Source organism: Seriola dumerili, unplaced genomic scaffold, assembly GCF_002260705.1.
Source record: "Seriola dumerili isolate Sdu_G_001 unplaced genomic scaffold, Sdu_1.0 BDQW01000025.1, whole genome shotgun sequence".
NCBI lineage: Eukaryota > Metazoa > Chordata > Actinopteri > Carangiformes > Carangidae > Seriola > Seriola dumerili.
Genome location: NW_019174280.1, coordinates 12,510,444 through 12,520,745, shown reverse-complemented (window position 1 = coordinate 12,520,745; position 10,302 = coordinate 12,510,444).

The following is a 10,302-nucleotide window of genomic DNA, read 5'->3' as shown; positions in this document are numbered from 1 at the left end:
TTATTTGTGAGTTAAATGTTTTTATTTTTGAGTTCTAGGCATAAGAACATTTTGGGCAGGGTTGTTGGTCGTGCATTGGTCTGTATTCTTCCCTGATAAATATTTATTTCTAAATCATTAAAATCTTTTAAACTATCTGTAAATCGAAACATTTTGAACATTGATCCTTTAAGCAACTTTTTCCTCTAAACTTTTTCCTCTAAATACCAACTCGTCTTACCATTTGTCAAACTGGACCATTATTTTTTTCGTTAATCTGAAATGATAAATGATGCGTCAGATATACACCATGCCTCTGGGTGGTTTGTTTGTCTTTTTCAAAGTTGCTCATTAAAACGACGCCTGTTTTCCACTAAATGGCGATAACTTTATTCCCGTGTTATCTTTTCCAGAACATCACTATGATGTGTGTGTGTGTGTGTGTGTGTGTGTGAGTGTGAGTGTGAGTGTAAGTGTGTGACGTGATATATTTAAAAATAGGTAATAGGTACAATCATAATCATTTGATATCTGACTTATCTGCAAACGTGTCCTCTAAATATTTCTCCTATCTTGTTGTAGCTAACTTAAAAACAAAAAAACAAAAAACAAAAAACAAGCCACTTAAAAAAGTATTTTGCAGCAGGCTGGTGTTTTACAAGACTAAAATAGATTATGAACGAAACTTTGATTATTCTGGTAGGTGATCAAGAGTTCTGACCGATCGACTCAAGTCACCTTCCCAAAGTTTTCTCCGACAGAAAACTTATTCTAAAGAGAATAGGAATAGGAATATTCTAAAGCGCGTGTCTGTAAAGATCCTATTGCCCATATGTGAATATATCAGCTGTGACCTGGAGGGTCTCACGAGCCACTGATTTGTTTCAATTTCTTGTCATAAAGTCTTGACTTCCACGCTGTGTTGAACTGGTGTTTTCGAGTCTTATATGAAACTTTCGCTCAGGCCGATTTTTTTTTCTCCTCATGACACATGAAGGATAGTGCTGGATGCTTGACGCGCCAACTTAGTCGGAAGTCTCCGGCGGCTGTTGTCCTCATGAAAACAGATTTATACCTGTCATCAACACCAGTGAACGTAAACACACGAGGCCATTTCATTGTGCAGCCACTTCCCACTGACAGCCTCTCATTGAATTATGTGACTCTACACAGGCTGCCAATAAAGGCCCCGGTGCGCGCGCGCGTGCGCGTGTGTGCCTGAAACAGATGGGAGCTGGGGTACGTGCAGTTTTGTGATTGATGTACAGTTGCCTTTATAGTAGAAGGAGCCAGTTTGACTTCATAATGCAGAAAGGAAAATTCACCATCTTGTATATTATCTGATAGAAGGCTATTAGACCATGATTATCTATGAGGAGGTCTATTTATCAAAAAAGTCAGTTTGATCAGTTTAACTCAGAGGTGTGAAACAAATCATAGGAAATGTGTTTCTTCAATGAGTGTATCCAAGTTGCAGTGAATATACAGGGATATAAATAATGAGACATAACAAGAAATTAATTGTGACTGTCTCTTCTCTTTTCTCCCCCACATTCAGAAATGTTGCAGTTTGACAAAGTTGTTTTCTAAGTAAGACATGCCAGTGTGTCAGCATGGACTTTAGCAGGGTCCCTGGATCTGGCCCAGCTAAATGGAATAAACCTCTCATTAATGCTGGTAATTACAGTTCAAGTTTTCCTTATATAAGGCCTTAAAATGGATACTGTGAAATGGGCCTATTGAAAAGTGCAACTAATACAAGTGAGCAATAAAATCAAATGAAAAACTTTAATGTCTGTGTCCTTTGCTGGGCTGATCAATCGTTTAAAACACCAATAAGTTTCTTAAAAAGAGGAAACAATCTGAAAAAAATATCTTAAACTACATGAAATTTAAAAAAAAAAAAGAAACGTGTCCTAACTCGGGCATGACAGACGGCTGTTTGACCCTCAAGAGGCCTGAATGTAAATTGTGATTTACGTGAACGCTGGTGCAAAACATATGTTTTAATAGTTTACATGATCCCCTACAAATAGATCAATTAAAACAAAAAAACTTAATAAAATGTGAATTTTTTTCAGTGTAACAGGTGCAGAAAAATCGATAGATCTATCTGTCTATCTATCTATCTATCTATCTATCTATCTATCTATCTATCTATCATGAAGTTTCATTTCAGTGACATTAGTTATACTGTAGTATTGATTCTCTGCCCCCCCCACCCTCTCTTGTAGAAGTCCAGGTGAATAGAGCAGTATTGCCTCATTGGAAATGGGGAACTGTCATCAATGTGTAACTGCAGGCTGATAACACATCCACCAATTGCTGGCTAATAATATCAAGGCGTGTTTTTGTTCGCCTGCGACGGGAGCAAAAGTTGCACCAAAGTCAGAGATGAATCATGCTTTTTATGGTTCCAGTTAATATATAGAGGTTCAGTGTGAAGAGGGGAATGGATTGACGTAGTAGAGCTTGAAATATGAAGAGATATCACAAAAGAAACATGGAGGAATTTTTCTGTTAGTCTTGCAGGTTGTATTATGGGAAGGTTAGTGGGTAAGATAATCACTCGGTCATCATTCGGCAGCAACAGAGTTTGGTGTCGTTCTTCTTCGGGGCTGCTGTTATGAACTACGACACCCTACAGTCTAATCTGAGCTCATATAGGGTGAAGAGTTTACAAAAATACCAAAAAATCAAACAGAGTTCATCCTCCTTTCTGTTATTCCACAGTACAGTGTGTGTTTTGATTTGTGTGTTTGCACATGCCAGGCTGTATCACTGACAGTGACAGAGGCCAGAGCTCATCAAAACTTTCAACCATGTGTGTGTACGCGCGCGCGTGTGTTTATAACCATGACTCTTTGCAACTGTGTGTGTGTGTGTGTGTGTGTGTGTGTGTGTGTGTGTGTGTGTGTGTGTGTGTGTGTGTGTGTGTGTGTGTGTGTGTGTGTGTGTGTGTGTGTGTGTGTGTGCGCGCACTGTCTGTTTGCTGTCAGTGTGTATGAATGAGGAGGTGTTGGCTGAGGGACTAGATAGAGATGCTGGAATGTGGTGGACAGCGGCAGACTGTTGCAGAGGAAGGTGTGTCTGTGTGTGTGTGTGTGTGTGTGTGTGTGTGTGTGTGTGTGTGTGTGTGTGTGTGTGTGTGTGTGTGTGTCTCCAAACCAGGCACCAGGAAAACTGTCCCCGTCCTGGCTGGGGCAGAGACTCAATCATTTGGGGGTCGGTGACTTACTTTGGCCCTTCTTCCTCACACACACACACACACACACACACACACACACACACACACACACTGGGGCTTTAGACTCCTGGCTCCAGGAAGAAGACTTCAAATGGGGAGGCAGGAAAACCCAGGAGGCAGAATACCCTGTCAATATGAGCCAACAGAGACCAAGGAAACACACACACACACACACACACACACACACACACACACACACACACACACACACACACACACACACACACACGTCACTCAGTTGTACTCCTTGGTATTCTCCATTTGCATGCAGTTTTGCATAGTAAGCTGGAAGTCATCATTCTTTTTACAAATGGCCTTTCATCTCCTCCGCGTGTGTTCTTGCTGACCTCACCTGTTTGTCTTGTTTTATCTGATCGGGCTGATCATCGAGGATCCACTCAGGTGATAATGGTCACGCTGAAACAATGCTAATCAATGTAACCTCACTGTGTGTGAAATGAGCTCATAAAGACCTCTGATTGCGTCTGATGACTCTATTTGTACCGTACTGAAACTTTATTCATCACTAAACTTGATTCTCTGTGTGTCTGTTGTCATTTCCCTGGCCACTAATTTCAGATCACGTCATGCACATCCCACTAAAACAATTTATTTGTACATCATCTGGTGTCGTATGAAAATGACAGTACTGGTTTGTTGTGTCTTGGTTTACTATGGGGTTTTCGTAAGCTTTTATAATATTTTGGTTAAGGTAAAGTTGTGTATATCCTACATGAGGGTCTACATCTATATATTCAGAGTTTATATTTATTAATAGGTACAGTATTATTGTGGGATGCGTGTGTGTAAGTATGTGAGTGTGTGGATTTGTGTGTTACTCTGAGGTATCTGTGTTTTATACTTGCAGATTAAGCGGGTTAAGTGTGTTTGACCAGGTAAGGTCATGGAGTCACACTGAGGTGACACGAGTCCTCTCAACAAGACACCTAGGCCTCAGCAACACAGATCATCTCTCTCTCTTTCTAACACACACACACACACACACACACACACACACACACACACACACACACACACACACACACACACACACACACACACACACACACCATTAACCAGGAGTGTGTTTTTGTATAAATTATTAACTCCTCAGTTGCAGGTTCTCATATGTGTTGGGCTCAAGTGCTGAACTGGACTCTTGGTTCACACTGTTTGAAGAGCAGCGCAAACACATCACAGAACACTCAATTAAAGACGATAAGAATTCAATTATCAAATTCTCTTTTGTCCCCGATGGTCTCCGGCGCTTGTAAAGCTACTTAACCAATTCACTTGCACAAACGTTTGAATATTTCTTTGACACTTGCATGCTGATATTTGAAATTCCACCCCTGGGTGTTGTTTGCTCAAACGTCAGCTATAAAATTGAAGAAAATCCTCATGAAGTTCTGCGAGTGACTTGTTATGGTCAGGTGAGCGTTGGTGTGCAAAAGGTTTCGTATGCAGAATCCACCACTGACCAATCATATTGATCTGATATCTGACTGACAGCCTCATGGTGGGATGTCCCATGTCACTAAGAGTGTGTGTGTGTGTCTGTGTGTGTGTGTGTGTGTGTGTGTGTGTGTGTTCGTAAGCTATGGCAAATGTATTTTTAGCATTGAAGACTCAGGGATCCCAGGACCTCTCCCTGTGATAAGCAGTGGCCAAAGTCCGTAGGCGAGTGAAGGCCTGAAGAGCAAATAGGGAACACACACATACACACACACACTCAGAGGCAGTGTTTAATATGCTGATACACGGGGCTTAGTTGCAGTGTGATGTGGCAGGCAGATGGAAAGCTGTTTGTTTGAACGTGGAGGGGCAAGTTGGGGGTAAGATTCAGGTTAGGCAAAGGTGAGGTGACATCATCAAAAGTTTGTGCAGAGTTCATGCAGAGAAGGTTAGAGAGGTGTCAGTGCAGCCACAATGTTGCAAGACGATGCAGAGCGGGATGGAGAGAGAATAAGAGAAGGAAGGATTGGAAACAAGTGTGTGAACGTTTTTTTGTAAATGTCAAAAACTCTCCTGTCAGTCAGACGCTGGCTCCTCCCTCTCTAAAAGCACTGTAAGAGAAAACAAAAACACAATGAGGAAGCCCGAGGAGAAAAGGTGCCTCAATCCAGGGACAGTCATAGCGCACATGCCCGATAACAGCAGGGATATTTCTGTTTGGACAAAGAGGGGAGGGGCTGCGCAGGAGAAAAGTTTAACAAATTGGTGAAGTCTGAAAAAAGAAGGTGAAAGTGGACAGGGAGCGAGAGAGAGAGAGGAATGTCAGAGAAAGGAGGAGAAGGGAGATGCCAACCAGACAGGAGAGCGAGTGGAAAGCAAAGGAGGCTCCACACTCTGCACTGTCTTAGTCAGTCTGAGAGTCTTATCCAACATGGCTCTTTAGTCTGTAGACCCCAATTCCCGCTCTCCTCGCCCATCCCTCCCGTCCCTCCGCTCCTCCCGTGCTGGCCGACCGAGCGTCTTCCACTTCCCCTCCAATTCAAGCCACTCCCCCATCCGCCCCCCCCCCCCCACCTCCCCACCCACGCTCCCACAGCGCTCCTGCATCTGCTGTGCTTGCTTGTGGACGCCGTTATCAGGTCCAGAGGCCGTGACGTCAGGGGGGCCCGCTGGTGCTGGGGGGTGGGGGGGCCGGAGACGGAGGCTGATAGTAGCAGGCAGAGCGTGCCTCCACACAGGCTGTGGGACCATGGGCCCAGCCCACCTCTGACCCAGTGCCCCGCCGCACGTCCACTCACTGAAAACACACACAGACACAATGAAATGCTGTACGGTTAATTTCATGGAAAAAACACACACACACAACTCTGTGGAATTTGGGGTATTCTGAGAACCTCGAGGGAGAGAGTTGCTCCAATTATAAATAGTGGATATTTTTGAAGACCCGTATTTTTTTTTTTTTTTACACAGAAATGGTTAAAATCTCAACTTTTAAGCCAAAAAAATTTATAAATAAATTAACATTTCACGCATATCTCCTCTAAATCTTTTTTTCTGTCTTTGGGAGGTTGCTATGAAACGCATTATGTAGGGAAATCTTTCATAAGTAATTATAAATGAAGTGAATAAATTGAAAATCCACACATGGACATCAGCATTTTCTGGAACCAATGCATATCTAAAAGACATCCAAAAACTATGTGGCTGTGTTCTCATCATTGGATATGAGCGTCTTCTGCTTCCACAGCCCTCTAGATAAACAGAAGGATCACATCCACAGCAGATATAAATTGTGGGCAGTTAATAAGCTGTTTCTCTTATGAAAATTCCCAAATGCCGTGCTTCTCAAATCGAGGATCTTCTCATCCCACTTCTATAAAAAATAGCTCGTCTGTTTGCCTCACACACTATCCCAAGGCAGCAAAATTGTTGTTCATTTGTTATCTCCATCATTTTTCGTCACAATATTTCAGTGGTGACCGATATTCATTTACAGAAATAAGTGCACAAGTTCAGGGAATCACCTTACGTGTCATAAATTACATGTTTTCGACCTGGCTCTAAAGAAATCATTTCCCCAGACACCCACTCATGCTTGATAAAACTGTGTATCAGATATCAAGTGGAGAATAAAAGCTGCCTTTTAGGTTGAAGATAAAGTTGAGGTTATTTCTATGTGACACTCGTCAGCCCGTGTATTCTCATAAAAAGACATTTGCAGCTGCAGTGCAGTTGACAGTTGTGATGTCAGGGTTTGCTGTTAGTCCATGACGCAATTAATTCACTGGAGGAAAAGTCAGGGAATTTAATTGCCAAAGACTAGGTTAAGGAGCACTTAGCCCCAAGTGTGGAATGGCTATTTGTCATGCCAGAAATCTGTAAAGTGTGTGTGGTGTGTGTGTGTGTGTTGGTGTGTGTGTGTGTTGTGTGTGTGTGTGTGTGTGTGTGTGTGTGTGTGTGTGTGTGGTGTGTGTGTGTGTGTGTGTGTGTGTGTGTTGTGTGTGTGTTGGTACGGGTCAACAGGTGCAAAGTGGAACGGCCTTGCAGAACATGAAGCTGGCAACTTTCACATCATTAGTTGCAGGTGCAGCACTCCAAAAAGTGCAAAACACACACACACACAACCTAAAAGTCATCTAAACCTTGTTTAGTTATCATACATTGTATCCTCCCAACCACCCTACTCAACTCTTTCTTATTTTTTAATTCTGGTTTGACTTCTTTATAGTAAAATGGGAGAGACCGCACCATCAATTCTGCCAGTTACACACACATCTTCGTACTGAATCCAGGTCTCAATTTTGACTTACCTTCAAAGTGAGACCTGGATTTCAATATCTGAATTCTGCTGCTCTCCATCTTACATTGAAACTTTATCATCCAACCAAACTTGATTCTCTGTGTGTCTGTTGTCATTTCCCTGGCGCACTAATTTCAAGATCACGTCATGCACATCCCACTAAAAACAATTTATTTGTACATCATCTGGTGTCGTATGAAATGAACAGTACTGGTTTGTTGTGTCTTCGGTGTTTACTATGGGGTTTTCCGTAAGCTTTTATAATATTTTGGTTAAGGTAAAGTTGTGTATATCCTACTATTGTAATTATTGTGGTACGCATGTGTGTAAGTATGGTGAGTGTGTGGATTTGTGTGTTACTCTAGGTATCTGTGTTGTTATACTGCGATTAAGCAGGTTAAATGTGTTTGACCAGGTAAAGGTCACGGAGTCACACTGAAGGTGACACGAGTCCTCTCAACAAGACACCTAGGCCTCAGCAACACAGATCATCTTCTCTCTACTTTCTAACACAGACACAACAACACACACACACACACCATTAATCAGGAGTGTGTTTTTGTATAAATTATTAACTCCTCAGTTGCAGTTCTCATATGTGTTGGGCTCAAGTTACTGAACTGGACTCTTGGTCACACTGTTTGAAGAGCAGCGCAAACACATCACAAAACTCAATTAAAGACGATAAGAAATTCAATTATCAAATTACTTTTTTGCCTCCCCGATGGTCTCCGCGCTTGTAAAGCTAACTTAACCAATTCACTCGCACACAAACGTTTGAATATTTCTTTGACACTTGCATGCTGTTATCATTTCGACCAGTACTGTCAGTACAAGTCATTTTGTTATTCCTGTTATTCGTCACAATACTTTCAGAGGTGACCCTAATTCATTATAACAAGACTAATAAAGTGGCACCCACAAGTTCCAGTGGAAATCCAACTTTATCTGGCCTCATCAAAATGAAGCATGATTTTTCGACCTGGCTTCTGAAGAAAATGCAACCACTAGCTTAATAGTAACTTTAAATAGCATTGTATCAGATATCTACAGTGGAGAGATAACAGCTAGCTTTTAGGTTGCAAGATAAATTGGAGTGTTATTTTATGTGAGCACTCGTCAGCCCGTTATCTCCATAAAAGACTTGCAGCATGGCAGTGCAAAGTTGACAGAGTTGTGAATGTCAGGGCTTGCTGTTTATGTCCATGACGCATTAATTCACTGGAGAGAAAGTGCGAGAATTAATTGGCCAAAGGACTAGGTTAGAGGAAGGCACTTAGCCCCAAGTGGTCGATGCCTATTTGTCATGCCAGAAAATTTGTGTAAAAGGGCTGTGTATGTTGCTGTGTGCGTTGTGGCGCGTCGGTGTTGGTAGGCCGTCAGACAGGTTGCAAGGTTCTGATCCTGTGGGAGTGAGTGCAAAGTGTGACGCGTGCAGGACAATGAAAGCTGGCAACGTTTCCACATCATCTAGTTGCGACGTGTGCAGCAACTCCCAAAAAAAGTGGCAACAACGAACACACACAACACCTAAAAGCTCATCTAAACCTTGGTTAGTTATCATGCACTGGTATCCTCCTCCAAAAATCCACGCCCTACTCGAACTCTCATTCATTTCTTTTAATCTCCTGGTTTGAAGACTAGTTCTTTATAGTATAATGGGAGAGACGCACCATCACATCTGCAGTTACCACTACACAGCTACACACACACCACACACACTACACACACACACACACAATGTATACATATACAATATATATTTCCACTTACGAGTACGTGTAGTCTAAGTGAGGATTTTAGCAGAGTATAGGATCTGTCGATAAGGGGAGAGTGGACAACATACTTTATCAGTGTGTTGTCCTGCAGATTAAGGCGGAGAGAGATTTGTAACCAGTATGCCGGTATTGGACAAGATGCTCTGTGAGTACTTGTGTGTGATGTGGTAGTGTGTATATTTGATGTTGTGTGTGTTGTTGTGTGTGTTGTGTGTCCGTGTGTGACATGCTGTGTGTGTGGTCTACTCGTTCTCTCTTCTTCATCTCGCAGCGCGGATCATCTGTCTCTCTCTCCTTACTGCTGACCTCTCCTCGGTTCTGAGCAAGTATGGAGGAATGAAAAGGGTGGCCTTGACAAAAGTGAAAGAAGAAGGGTGGTGATGTCAAATATGAAGAGCAGCGAAAGAAAGGAGACCAGTTGTTTCTCAGCTGGCTTATCCTCAAAGTCCTTCTCGCTGGTTCATGTTTCTCTCACTCTCTTCTCGGTAAAGATGCAACACTCCCTAAATTTCACCAGTGGCCATGGATGTGAGCTTGGAGTGTAAATAAATATAGAAAACCAAGTGGCGCAGATTGGAAGTGCAGGGGGAGGGGGGTGATGTGGCAGAAGGGGGTTGGAAAAATAAAAGACTGCAACCTCACGGGTTCACTCTTACTAAGAGTTAAAAAATGTTTTTGCAACTTCGAATACTGACACAGAGGCACTGTGGCAGTACGTGTTAATCAGATTTAAGACTTGAAGTCAATGCACAGGTGGAGTTAAGATGAAAGTTTTTAAAATGGGATATGCAAAAAAAAATCTGAAATTTCTCTAAAGCAATAACAAATCTACGTGTACTGGGGTCTGAGCACCTGATGCAAATGTGGAACCACAAAAGGCTGCACCAGAGTGAATCGAGAAGCGGCAGACACAGAGAACCCGACAACAGGAAACATTTATAATCAGACAGAACACACATTCAGTAACAGGATAAGGACAAATTATTACACAACTACTGAGAAAACGAATATAGAGGCCACAAAATCATCAAGATGAGTTAAAG